Below are 12,625 nucleotides of genomic sequence, written 5' to 3' on the forward strand. Positions count from 1 at the left end.
GCGCTATCATTATTTTACGAGATACGTTTTAAGCGTAATAAATTTTATTGTGCTTCCACCACCGCCTCCCACCTCCCCGATACCGCCGTGCCATCGATTCCTTGGCCTCCCTCGAAACAGGTTCGAGGCGTTGCGTCTCCTCGCGAACAAGCCGGAACCGGTAAACAGATTTTCTGCAATTCCGGATGGTAAACGAATCGAGGAAAAATCCTGGCATCGCTCGCGATCGCAGTTATTTCGCGAGTCATCTTTCTTGCTTCACGCGGTCTAGTCGGTCCCCTCAACCAGACACGATGCTCCGAAAATTCGCATCCCCGTTCTGTTATTTTTGCTAACTTGCAGCACTGTACGATTCTTTTTTTTTGTTACGCGTGATAATTGTTATTTCTTTTTTCATTAAAATTGAAAATCACTGGGTTAGTAGTTTTTGTTTCGACGAAGAGAAAAATCTGGATGCTGATGAAATTATATATTGCGGACGCGTATTCGTTACGTGTAACTTTGATGCAGAAATAGTAGAACAATCGATCGTTATCATTCTAATTATTTCTAAAGGAAACGAAGAGAAAAGGTAAAAGAGTAATAATTTACAGAAGCAGATTTCGAAGTTTCTAATCAATTTATACGAAAAAATAGAAGAACAGAATGCGTGCAATTTCCGTATGCGGTTTTACCATACTGTCATGCACGTGTGTCCCATAAATATGTCGTAAATTAACTTATAAACAAAATGAAGAAATTCACGTTCTTACATAATACGTAATCAGGAAAATAAATATTATACTTTGCAATTGTTTGAATCGGCACCAAGTTCGTTTCAATGTACTTCGAGTTACTCTCCAAGAGTAATTCTTTTCTTTACGTTATTCGAGATGCATAGTTGTTGGAGGTAGTGTTGTCTAGCTAGGAATAGTGCCGGTGATTTCCGCGTCGCGACGCTCGCGACGGGCTCGTCGTTGTAACGCGGTGCCGGCCACGGGCACGCGCGACTATACAAATCAATATTTTCTACATATCTCACGAGTTTTCCCTAATTGGCTGGCTGCACGAGCCATACCACTCGACACCGCCATGCCGCGTTTTTATGATTGTTTGCCAGGGAAGCGTATCTCGATTGAATCTGGAGGATGCGCGTCGTTTCTTGTTTTTCAAATAAAAACACCTTTCAACTCTGTCGTCAACCCTGTTTCCCCAAGCAAAAACCAACTGCGACAGAATGCTTGGGGAAAAAAACTTGTTGTTCATCAAGCGAATCAAACGCGGTTACTTCCTCTGTTTCTCGTCGGCCCCATTACTCGACCATCGTTTGTTGCAATTTCGATAAACGCATAGCAAATGCGCGAGAAACGTAGAAACAGATTTTCGTTCCATAGATTGAGAATCTTGGAGTGAGTGATAGTTCTGTTCCAGCTATACTTTTGTAGCAGTTTAGCATTAATTTCCTGCTCGCTTTATTCTTCGTATTTAATTCAGTTTATTCAGATTTCTTTTTTTACACCCATCGACTCTTAATTCCTTCGCTTTTATTGGCTGCGTTCTTTGTATATTATACGTCCATGTATTAAAAGAGTGTTTTTATCCCGTTAATTAAGCGTTAATGAGTCGACTAAATTAAATTTACAAAGCAACTTTCTGAAAAAAAAAAAAAAAGATCGATCTTCATCATCTGCTCTCAATCCTCTCGAGATAAAATCCGAGGCATTAAAATTTCTCGCGAGCCATTTGTAACACGCTAGGCACAAGGTAAGTACGGATAAAGCAAATAAAATTTCCAAGTAAATATACTTGTGACAAATTACTGTTGTGCAACCACGGTAATTTCCTTTTCCGAGTCACCCTAATTTCCTGCAGAATTTAAAACATCATCAAATATTCCGCAACGACCCGCATTTGCCAACAGATTGTTCTCTAGGTGCTTGCAATTGCCTTTGATTAATCTAATTGCGGCTGAGCTAATTTCTTGACGATCAACGTCGACGAGCAACGTTATTTCTCGTTCTCGCGTGTGTTTGATCGGTAACGCTAAGCCTCGTTTCGGACGGAATTTTCGGACGAGAAAAAAAAGAAAAAAGGAAAAAATGGGGGAGAAACTATCTTCTGAGAAATTGCAAACGTTCGTCCACGCGGCGAACGAGTTCGGAGGTATTATGAAATAAATCTCGTTATTGCTTGGTCGAGGAAGAAAAGCGGGGCGGTCAGTTTTAATTAAAGAACTCGGGGCGTCAGCTGCTCCTTGCCAACGGCTCGCTGGTTTCCCTTCTTTTCCCTTCTTCTCCTTTTTTTTCTTCTTCTTTCTCCTTACTTACTTACGTTCGTGCATCACGACCCGATATCGCCTACATGTGTGCTATAAAGCCACCGCAGTTTCGATGAGGGGCGGGAGAAAAAGTAAGCAGAAACGACGACTTGTCAACTTGGCGAGTGTATCCGTGTGAATCGACGAGAACGCGAGCAAGTTCATGAATAATCATGGCCAAATCGCGAATCAACCGGATCTCTTTCGTACGCGTAATATGATTGATGGCGATATGCAGATCAATGCTACTTAACGTTTCACGAAGCGACACGAACGTGCAATTAATGTATTATCTCGCGCGATAAAATAAACTGGTATTCACATACGAGAGAAATGTGTTCATCAGACGTGTACGTGAGGAAACGTGCTTCAGAAATTCTCGTCCTTCGATTAGACGTGACAACAGCGTACTTAACACACGAACGGATCATTGGCCAGTTTTAATTCGAAACTAGCGATTATATCGTACGTTGACGCAATTTCTAACATTCACGTAATTCTTCACTGCGCCTCGCTGGAGTTCCAATGCGAAGGAAACTTTACATCTATTTACCAATTTGATACGAATCGAACGTAAACTCCAGCTGCTAATCTGAAATTGAAAATCTGTTCAAAATGTTGCATGCGTCTCGTACGTTACAAGTAAATATTGCAAAGTTGTTGGCGAACGTTATCGTTGTCACTGTACCAAAGACGAAATTCGCGGATAAATTTCTTATGTTAATATATTCATAGAGTGCATCCTAAGACGAAGCGGTCGATAAATTCTTTTCTCGTAACGAGAGAACATCGAGGAGGATGAAATTAAATCGAGAATCCGTAAAATGCAAGATATACTCACAATAATTTGCAACAATCGGCGTCTCGTCGCGCGCGCGCGTGGATCGTAATACTAAGAGTGACTGACATCGCGTTACCTGCTACATCCAGGTACTTAGCGAATAGGCAAAGGAGACGAAGGTGCACGGATGATCGAAGAAATTGCCGGCGCAATTTCATAGAAATGGAGGTGGAACTGGTAGAAGAGAGGAACTGGAAGGCGCGTCGCGTTCCAGTTAATGCGAAAAATATTTACAACGGTACACATGTCCGCGATCAGGAATACATCCAGGATGACGCTTTTATTATTCGAGCGAATGTGCTCCACGGAAGCGTGTACTACATCATAGACGTAACGTTTTATGGGTCGTACCGGTGACCTTATGAGACAGCTACGGTGAATTCTTTAAGGCTCCTGCAGAGATAATATAATCCCGAGCTATAACGCTGAGCAACCGAATAAGCAAACATCGCCGGGATCCAATAAAGAAGCGTACTTGACGAAATAATGCTAGACTAGTGGCATGGAAAGTAGACATAATTGACTGGGTAATGACGAGGTAAACGGACAGTTCTATTAAGCGCCTGGCTACGTACACCGCGCTGAACATGATGGATACCATCGCGCGCGCACGTTACCTGCAAAAATAATTGCTTTCACATTTCGCCACGGAGCCAGGCAAATGTCAGCGTAATCGGTGGAAACGGACTTTTCGCGAAGTTCGTTGATTAAATTGCGTATTCTTTCTTGCGAGAAATTTCGGATCGTCGACACCCGCGTTGAGAAATAAACGAGTAATGCAACGTTATAAAACGTGAACTACCATCGTTGGTGACGAAAATATTAGTGATGAATCCTGTGTTAAAATAATAAGACTGGTGTCGCGAGCAGTAATTGCGAAATTCGTTCCGTAATCACGCAAAGATGTAAATATCTATTGAGAGAAAGAAATCCTACCTGAAAGAGGAACAACACGTGCGTCGAGAGAAAATGAAAGAAACGGGTCTGCGAACGTTAACCGAGAGCACGAAGCTCGTAATTAGAAATGGAATGTAATAACAAACCGAGCGAGAGCGGCTCTTGCCCTAGAAACTCGTTTCTGTCGTTGCGAGTACGCAGCGTCAAGTGGCCTACAATTCCGTGAAATATTGCCAAGCTGTGTGTCACAATTAGCCACGCGTCGCAATTAGAACGTCATCTTCGCGATGCGCTTCAAACGGATCGCGTTAAAGTCTCGCGACACAAGCCGAGACGAGCCGAGGGAAGGTGAGCAAACACGGAGCAACGGGGCAACAACGCGGACAAACGCGTTCAAAGCTCGTCGCCGAACAAAGTTACTCAAAGTTGTAGCCAAGCGTCGAATGGACCTAACGAGCGGCAACGAACAACCGAGCATCCCCCGTGCCTCATTAGTGACTTTTAATTTTCCAAAGCGAGTCTTTCTCTCTCTCTCTCTCTCTCTCTCTGCCTCTCTTCGTTCGAGCACTCGGAAACGACCACTAGGCGTTGTCGCTGCGAGAATAAAAAGAGGCGGCGGGCCGAATCGGGAGGGAGAAAGAGAGAAAGAAAAGGAAACAGCAACAGCAACACGGTGCGGTGGCCCGCGCGCTATTGTTCCCTCGGTTCTTTATTCCTCCTCCACCTCCTCCCTCTTTTTCTTCTGTCCTCGGGTACCGTGGCTTTATTGTGTTTGAGCTCGACGCTCCGCTCTTTTGTTTTGTTTCGCGCGCCATTAGAGGGGCTAATTGCCGCTCATACGCGATCGCCTTTTGTTTCCTCCTTTTGCCACCTTTTCTTCGAGGGTCCCCTCACCCGACAACAGACTTTCCTCTCTCTCTCTCTCTCTTTCTCTTTTCCTCACTCTTGACACGACGTCGCCTCTGTCCACCCTGAGTCCTCCTCTTTGCGACCGCGAAAGAGGGCTGAGTCATACCTCCTTCTCGTGTGTGCGCAACCCTTGTCTTTCCTCCTCGTTCCTGTCCCATCCGACACCGTCCGCAACTTGTCGTTCCGTCTTCTTTTCGCCGGGAAACGATCGGTTTTTACCATCATCCCCTCGCGCTCGTCGTCGTTCGCTGACTTTTCGCGTTGACGCGATTCTGCCTCTTCTTTCCGCCACCGAGGCTCTTCACCCGGGAGAAGCGCGGAAAGGGAAACGAGGGAACAAGGGACGACGCGTTTTAACGCCTCGGTGACCTTCGACGATGATTCTTCTTCCTTGCGGCGCGCCGCGGTCGCACGTATGCGACATTCCTTTACGATTGCGTAACTAAAGCGAATTCACGCTTCGAACCGGCGGTTCATAGACGATGAGAGATTGAATGATCGATCCTTTTTTGTCCGACGTTGGCGATTGTGCGTGGAAAACGGTCGCGAACGTGAAACGATTAGGCGATCGAGCGCGGCTGTATTGTGACGGCGAGGGAAGAGGCTTCGTTTCTCTCCTTCGGAGCGAATTAAAGACAAATCGAAATGAATCCTCGGAGATGTGGCAAGATGACGATGATGTAACGGTTTATTAGGAAACGCGATGTTGTGCTGCGTGTTTGAAATGCCAACTTTTGTATTAAACCTATTACTTTCAGGGAAGCAATTGTTTTCAACGTTTTGTAACGTTTTTCTTTTTTCTTCTTTGCGCTGTGATGGAATTGCAGTCTCGGTTTATAACTTAAATAATCTCTGTTAATGTGCTTTCCGTTTGAGAAACAAAAACCTGTGTTTATTCTCCATTTGCTGAGAATGTATATGAAAATATAGAAAATGCAAATTCAAAATACGGGACTAACTGTAGTATTTAATAAGCGGAACAAATCTCTGTCTAATTCATTCATTTACATTTATAATTGTAAATATTCGCGATCTAATCATATACAATAATGAAGAGTTGTTATGTCATACGTTCATATCTAAGATTATTTTCATAAATAATAAGTCACACTATGTTTTTACATCTCTGTGTAATACGCGTATGAAAAAGCACCGAGGATGAATAAAGATTTTCAAGAGAGAATCTCATTCCTTGTTTCAGGAACGGAGGAACCGATATCTTACAGGCCTGTAATCCAGCCTAGCAAATTTAAAGAAATTGGAGCAAATGTAAATGAAGAATTCTCACGAAAAATCGGAAAGAAGAAAAAGAAAAGAAAGGAACGAACACACAGCTGAAATATATCCACGGAAGAATAGGGACACGGAGAAAAGAGAACATGGAACGGCTCGAGGGAGGCCCATGACCAAGAGAGAAAAGATCTAGCAACGGGATAGACGGTTTTAATTCGGTGGAAAGCTAATAATTCCGGTATTGTGCGATCCTTACCAACGTTATTGTTTCCCTGCGGGGCCTCGTGCTCTCGCAGAGGACTGTTCTCGTATCCTGCTTCTATCGTTCCTTTCAACCGAGGCGAACAATGAGAAGAAGAGCCAGCTTTCTTCCTTTTGCTCCTATATATATATATATATATATATATATATATATATATATATTGTAGTTTAATTATTGGCTTTATTATGATTTTGTCCTTCTCACCGAGAGCTTGCTCTCGCGGTCATCATCTCGCTTGCAATGGAAAAAGAGAAGAGTTCAGAAGACAGAAAAGGAGAGACGGTGAAGGACAAAAGGAAGAAAGTAAGAGAGAGAGAAAAGAAATAGAGACGAGAAGGAGGAAGGTGCAGTCTCGATGACAATACGCCTTGTTCTCCTTCTCGCTCTCTTCCTTTCCCTCCCCTTTCGCTCTTACGCTTATTAGAACGAAGATGAGAAAGGACTTTGAGCGAGCAAGCGGCTTCATTATTAATTTCGAGGGGCTCGACAACGACCATCGACACTCTGGCTCTGCTCCACGAAGGTCACGCGTGCCGATTAACCCTCTCGTGGCAGTATTTTAAAAACGCACGAAGGGTGGCGCATGAAAAGGGTACTGGAAGTCGGTGCACGAGTCTCGATCGTTCGATGCCTGCCATTTATTATTTCATTGTTCTCCGGCTCGTTAAGCCGGAAACGTAAACTCCAATTGTTTTCGGCTAATCGGGCGCTCGTCGCGTGCGGGATACGCGTGAATGAAAATTGGCATCGGCAAACGTTTTCAGATAAAAGCGGTTGCTCTTTGTTCGAAGTGTATTTAAAGTAGGAACAGTTGTTGAACCTAAAGTTGAAGAAGGTATTGGACATAGTCGTCAATGTACGCGAATTAATCTGTGATAATAATTACACGTGGAGTAAGAATTTTATAAAATTTAATCTTTCGAGAACGAAAAACAAGACACGAGAGTTTTCACAATTTTTTTAATTATTTCCGATTCCTTTGATTCTTCAATAGGAAAGCTCATTCGTTGGATGTCGCAAAATGCTCACGTTATCTCGCAACACGTTATCCGACAACGTTGACCCTCGCCTTTGTTCAACACGACAAAACGAACGCCGAGAGATCGACGAATAACGCGATAAATCAGAGTAGTAACAAGGTAGCGGCGATTCCAGCCTGAAAATTGTCCACCCTTGTAAAATTACACGGGGCCGGTTAGCTTCTGGCCGATTTCGATCCGCGAAGGCGCGCACGTGAACTCACGAGGGACGAGGGTGGGGGGTTGAAGGTATCCGCTCCGAGATATTCATCGAAAAAGAAATGAATTCGCACGAAAGCCGCGCTCCGGCTCGGCTCGTAATCGCGTGATTGCAACATTGCGAAGCGCGGTAATTACAGTGCCGGCGCGAGCTACGGGGCCGATTTTCTCGGAAGCGGTTCGAAAAAGGCTCGAAACGTCAGCTGACCGTATTGTGGGTTCACGCGAGAGGTAGAAGGGTAGAGAAGGTGAGTGCCGAAACGCAGACGATACGCAGACAGGGTGCGGAAGGTGTGCGGAACGAGATGGACGAGCGTGTATCGGTCGCGTTTCGCAGGGGACAGTAACAAACAGAGGTGCGGAGGGAGGAGGTGAAGGAGGAGGCCGAAGCCAGGGAGGACATGGCATGTCCCCCGTAATTATAGCAACAATAAAACAATTTTGATAATTATCTCAACTAGTGTATGGGAACACACGGCATTGCAGCGGGCACGGGTATAGAAACGGAAAGAGAGAGGCACGGCAGAGAAAGAGAGCCGAGGAACGGGCGGCGAGGAGTGGAGAGGAGAGGCGAGGAGAGGACACAACGACCGGGGCAGAATAATGACAATAATTACCATTTATATGCAAGTGCCGTCATTACCTGCACACGAGCAGAGCACGCATTCAATTTCGTATCTAATTTGAATAATTCAAACAAATCTCTCCTTCCTGCCCTCCTTCCTCTGCACGCTTTATAATCCCAATAAACGCGACGAGACATCGACAGTGATTCGCTTTTTCAGTGCTTACGAAGACTCCTTTTCTGCGTTCACCTCGACTCCCCCGCCGCTCGTGGTGCCCAATTGCGCCGGTAACAATCGCTCGCTATCTTTTTTATTAAGCTAACGAGAGGCATCGTCAATGTTTTCCGTTTTTTTCCTCTCTCTCTTCTTTTTTTTTTCTTACTACCTTCCTCTCCTTCCTCGTTCCCTTTGAATAATCGCGTGCGACGTTCGTTACGTCGCGATTCCACCTTCCGTTTGAACGACGGAAGAATTATTATTATGTGCCGTTTCTGTGTGACAATTAATCGATACCATATCCGTGGGACACGAATCAGGAAACGGCAATTTCGACGGCAGCTGACTTACATATTACGATTTATACGTCGTGCGCGCGTTGCTTCGAAGCGGAGGATCGAGTGTCGAAAGTAAGTAAGGCTACGAACTGTCGCCTGATATTCAACGACGTGACACAGAAATAATCTCCTTCCCGATTAGATGAGATCGACGGCGGACGAGACGCGAACGGAAACTGAATTAAATAAATAAATCCTAGCTGGATGGTAAATTTCTCGGAAGCGTTATGCATCCCGGGACCTGCGCCGGCGGAATTTTGCTGAATCAAGCGCAATTACCGATTCCGTCGTCGCCTCGTCTAAACCTGCAATTCCCCCTCCACCCCTCCTGCATTTACCCTCACCTTCCACGACGATTTCAGTTCCTACCCTGGAATCCGCTCGATCCGGCCCATTTACCTCCGCCGTTCGTTGCGATGTTTGCGCGCAGCCATGGCACCAGCAAAGTGGCCCTATCAATATTAATCGCGATATTTGCCAGGCATGCTCTTCGTCGCACTCTCTATTACCAATTAATCTGGTCGTGCGAAGTATGCTGCGAACGAGCAGATAGACCGTAACGCGCGAGTCCGAGCGAGAGAATGGGAACGAGGGGGAGGGAGGGAGGAAGGGAGGGAGAGAGAAAGACTGACCAGGGGACAAATAAAAATGACAGATGAAAAAAGACGGACAACGAGGAGGAGAAAGAAGAACGTGAAAGACAGCAGGGCGAGGGAAGGGAAAAGAAAGAGGGGGCAGAGAAAGAGAGAGAGAGAGAGAGAGAGAAACGACTCGTTGACGGGTTAGATATTGTGTCAGCCGAGTCGTCCAGCATTAAAAGTAATTACGACGTGATTGACCGAGGGCCCGTTGGCCGAGGGTGAGGTGACGCCAAGGGGGAGGCTAAATCATCGGAGTGACGCACGTAGCTCGTTGTTGCCTCCCAATTATACAATCAGCGAGACCAAGCAGGGGGGTTGGCGGGGGAACCGGAGGAGGAAAGACCGAAAGATAGACGAAGAGTGGGAAGGCCAGCTCGTGCGAGAGAAGAAAGAAGCAAAGAACACATACTTGGATGTTGTGTATCTCGTGACGGGCGAAAGACGAGAAGAGACGGTGGCGGAATTACGTCAGGAACGTAGTGGGCAGTCGTGACCGTTCGAGTCGACGAATATCGGTGCCATCGCGACGATAATTGCCAACCGGAATCACTGGCACGACACACGAAGATGAATCCGGGTTCTCGAGCGTCTCGAGATTTTTCACGGCCACGTCGTGCAGAGGCGACGCGTTAACGAACGACGTTACGTATTCGAGGAAAGAATCTGAAATCCGCCCCTGTGGAACGCGAGGAAAACGAGGAGAACGCGAACGGAGCGAGACACGGTGACCGATCGTGATCGTTATTGTCCATTATGAAGTAAGTTGGCCTGGTGATGCAGCTGCCGTTTTGCACGACGACGACGGTGGTTTATAAGCCGTGATCTAGAAACAAATGAGCCATTGTGGAGGACAATCGTTCCGTTAAGAACGGGAGAAGGGCCAAATAGGCGTGAAGAATCAAACGGCCGAGCTGGCAAGAAGAAGTAATCGATTTCGAGATGGTTCCTCCCGTCGTATTGCGACGACGTAGCAACCGTTGAAAAAGGAAAACACATTTTGCGCTCGAACACCTCACGAGTGTTGCGAGCTACCACTCTTCGTCCTTTTACTCCTCCTCGCGAATCGACGTGCTCGCTTTGTTTAAACGTTTTCCCTTGATCTAATTTTATTCTTAAATTATAATGATAAGAACGTGTGAACGTTAACGCTAGATACGAATTGTAATGTCGAATACTCGAGAGACGAAGAAGGATAGGATAGCAAAACGGAATCACACGCTATTACACCTGTATTCAATCTCGTTGAGTATTTAACAGAGATACAGTACCGAAAGAAAGGGTGAAACAATGATGTTTTGGTTCTTTCAGCGGCATTGTTTCGCCGATGGTGGTGCGTGGCCCTTCGTTTCAAGTACTGGATGCTCGAATATTTCACGCAGCAAAGTACGTGCCAATCGAGAGACAAAGGGCTGCACGAGTTGGCAAGGGTGACTCGGTATGACGATCGTACAATACTTTCTACGAAGCCTTTTCTCCGAAGCTATGGCCATTAATGGCGCCCTCTTCCTCTTTCTGTCGATCGCTCGTCCCGTTATTTTACCGTTCGACTCAACTTTAGAGGCTTTAAAGGCCGTACTTGAAGACACTTCGTCTTCGTGAGATAAATAGTCTCTCGCGCAGCGCCAGCGCAATTAACAGATTCGCTGTCACACGGCGACGAATCCTCAGAAAAAGGTAATTATTCAGAGAAACACGCTCCCTGACATAGGAAAATACAACTAATTTTTCTCCAATTCGGAAAATCAATTTCAAGGCACATTCGATTTTTTATGACGACGAACGTGGTAATTGAACGTGGAATACGTTATTGCAGAATGAAACGCGAATTAATTAGACACGCGCGGTACGTCGCCGTCGAACGGACGACAAAGCGTCGCGTTGACATCTGCAATCGTCGATCGCGAAAGTTAATTCGTCAGTGAAAAATGGTGGACACCGGCGAAACGACTTCGAGACCGTTTATTCGCGGCGCGTGCACAAATTCGCATTGCATACACGTACCGCGTACGCCACTCCTACGTTTAAACTACCGATCTTACGGCTCCGCAAAACTTTCCTGGAAGTCTTGCCCAAATTAGACTCTGACGTATTCCAAATATCAGCATTGACAAAGGTACCATGTTAGTAGTAATTTTCAGACATTAATTTTTTGTGTATCTTTACACGAATGTGCCTACCGTTGCGGAAGGAGATTAACCCAGTAATGATCTGACGGCGAATTAATACGTGAAATTTGGTACAATTTAAATAACTTGCGAGTATTATTCGGTATTATTAGACAAGAAATGTATTGCAATAATACATGTTCCATGAAATATCACGAATAAATATCTTCAAACTTAATCAAACCAAACATTGAATTTAAATGGAAGTAATAATTTTCAGACATTGATTTCCTGTGTATCTTTACACGAATGTGCCTACCGTTGCGGAAGGAGATTAATCCAGTAATAATCTGACGGCGAATTAATACGTGAAATTTGGTAAAATTTAAATAACTTGCGAGTATTATTCGGTATTATTAGACAAGAAATGTATTGCAAAAATACATGTTTCATGAAATATTACGAATAAATATCTTCAAACTTCATTAAACCAAACATTGAATTTAAGTGGAAGTAATAATTTTCAGACATTGATTTCCTGTGTATCTGTACACGAATGTGCCTACTGTTGCGGAAGGAGATTAACCCAGTAATGATCTGACGGCGAATTAATACGTGAAATTTGGTAAAATTTAAATAACTTGCAAGTATTATTCGGTATTATTATACAAGAAATGTATTGCAATAATACATGTTCCATGAAATATCACGAATAAATATCTTCAAACTTAATCAAACCAAACATTGAATTTAAATGGAAGTAATAATTTTCAGACATTGATTTCCTGTGTATCTTTACACGAATGTGCCTACCGTTGCGGAAGGAGATTAACCCAGTAATGATCTGACGGCGAATTAATACGTGAAATTTGGTAAAATTTAAATAACTTGCGAGTATTATTCGGTATTATTAGACAAGAAATGTATTGCAATAATACATGTTCCATGAAATATCACGAATAAATATCTTCAAACTTAATCAAACCAAATATTGAATTTAAGTGGAAGTAATAATTTTCAGACATTGATTTCCTGTGTATCTTTACACGAATGTGCCTACCGTTGCGGAAGGAGATTAACCCA

The 12,625-nt window shown here is 44.5% G+C and overlaps 1 long non-coding RNA gene across 1 annotated transcript; it reads left to right on the forward strand.

The window, feature by feature from the left end:
• Positions 1-9,864: 9,864 nt before the first annotated feature.
• On the forward strand, positions 9,865-11,970 carry LOC122528203. The gene is made up of 3 exons (XR_006306514.1): positions 9,865-10,195; positions 10,746-11,111; positions 11,823-11,970. It is a non-coding gene; the product is annotated as an uncharacterized LOC122528203 (long non-coding RNA).
• The last annotated feature ends 655 nt before the right edge of the window (positions 11,971-12,625 follow it).

This window comes from Frieseomelitta varia, unplaced genomic scaffold, assembly GCF_011392965.1.
Source record: "Frieseomelitta varia isolate USP_RPSP 00005682 unplaced genomic scaffold, Fvar_1.2 scaffold_247, whole genome shotgun sequence".
In the NCBI taxonomy this organism is placed as follows: Eukaryota; Metazoa; Arthropoda; class Insecta; order Hymenoptera; family Apidae; genus Frieseomelitta; species Frieseomelitta varia.